A 1781-nucleotide genomic window follows, 5' to 3' on the forward strand; every position below is an offset into this window, starting at 1 on the left:
ATTAGGTCATGTCCTATCCCCCAAATTTGTAACAATTGGGGAATATGAAGCTCACTTAAATTCTTACCAGTTCCAAGTTTGATTTGGAAACACTTTAGAATATTTATCTGCATTTTTTGAATGTATGGAGCCCAACATGGCAAGGGATAGTGTAGAGTGACTGAACATGGAGAAGCCTTCTTCAGAGAGGAAATAATGGGAATTGTAGCTTTTGAGGGAGTCGAAAGAAAAATGAGACTAGAAGGAAGGGATCAGTGGTGTATTTTGATGGAATCAGCGGGATTCAAATTTACTAATTTAATTCATTACGCAAGGAGCCAAGCTCGAATTTTTCTCTATAATTATTGTGAAGAGTATTCTATAGATGAATCCTCGGGTTCCCTCTCTTTGGCATGGAAAAATTGGCCCCTCCTCACCATCTCAGACTGGTGCTATTGCTAGTCTCTGAGAATTTGGCAATCCCTTGTATAGTTCTAATTGATTATTTAGTATACATAGAACATTTACTGCATTTAGGATGGAAATAAAATTATTCTTTGTGTACATACAGACACATTGTGACTGTAAATAAAGGTTATATCATGGTCATGTGAATATGTCTATAATTTTTCTTCTCCCGCTTTGCTTTAGTAATTTTAGTTCTAGCACATGCCATGCATCCCTTGGCAAACAATTTTTAGCTGGGTAGACCAATTATTTCTTGTAGGCAACATGAAACGGTGGGATGATTGACCTCTACCATTACTGGAGTGCATGAAAACTTTATAACCTTGGATTAAATCAAGCACTTAGGAAAAGAAGGGATTGACAGAAAGCCTCTTGTCTCATTCTTCCTTAATTTTCACCCCTCTCGGTTATTCCTAGTTTCTATTCTATTATATATGTAGAGAAAGTGTTGCAAAGTCTCCATTACATAATAATTGAAGTATTTGTTTTATGAAATGTCCCTAAAACCCCTTATGTAGCCAAAATTTTCTATTTTAAATAATAACAATTGTGAATGCTTTCTTTCAAATCTGCAAACTATCTATTGATTGAAGAGCCCAAAGTGACGCTCAATCTCATACCCCACTTTTTTGTCTACATTTAAAAGATCGAAGATATAGGTCTCCATTCCCACTCTTGTTCTCTTGGGTGTCCCTTCATTCGATAGTACATACTGAATGAGATTATTGTTGTAAGTCTGATCATTCTCAACTGTGGCCATCTCGTCACCAGCAGAAGGCCACCCGCTTTCAGTAACAATGCGTGCGATGTTAGGATATTTGAAGGCTTCAATTGCAAACAAAATAGAATCCATCATCTCTTTGAATAAGCTCCAGTAACAATGATCTACATCTTGCACCATTGGAGCCGTGGAATTAAACAATGAATAATCTAGAGAAATGCTTATGTCGTCGAAGTGGTTGAAGTATGGATACACATTTTCCATGAAGGGAGCCCTAGTATTTGACATAAATTTGAGCATATAACTCATGGAATCCTTCAATTCATCTTTGAAAGCACCCTGAGAAGGCAATAAGCTTGGTTTTTGAGGTTTGGATTTTGTTGCAGATATTGGTCAAGGGTTCGTGGAGTATATGAGGGTTTTGTTGTTGGGTTTTTGAGGTTTTTTCTAAAGGATTTTTTTGCATAGGGTGCGAGCATGAAGAGGGACAAGCTACTAGATTTTGATGGCGTTAAAGGTGTGAGGAAGCCACAAACATTTTTGGTAAGGAAGCCCAGATCAGGAGGATCCCATGCAACGTTTCTCAATGAGTACGAGCATTCGTCGCCGTTGG

The 1781-nt window shown here is 37.7% G+C and overlaps 1 pseudogene; it reads right to left on the reverse strand.

Moving 5' to 3' along the window:
• Positions 1 to 1027: 1027 nt before the first annotated feature.
• LOC149239366 (glucan endo-1,3-beta-glucosidase, acidic isoform pseudogene) lies at positions 1028 to 1456 on the reverse strand (annotated as a pseudogene).
• Positions 1457 to 1781: the final 325 nt, after the last annotated feature.

The sequence above is a fragment of the Pinus tabuliformis genome, chromosome 8 (assembly GCF_031772625.1).
Source record: "Pinus tabuliformis cultivar Carrire ecotype Pingquan chromosome 8, CPIR1, whole genome shotgun sequence".
Lineage (NCBI taxonomy): Eukaryota > Viridiplantae > Streptophyta > Pinopsida > Pinales > Pinaceae > Pinus > Pinus tabuliformis.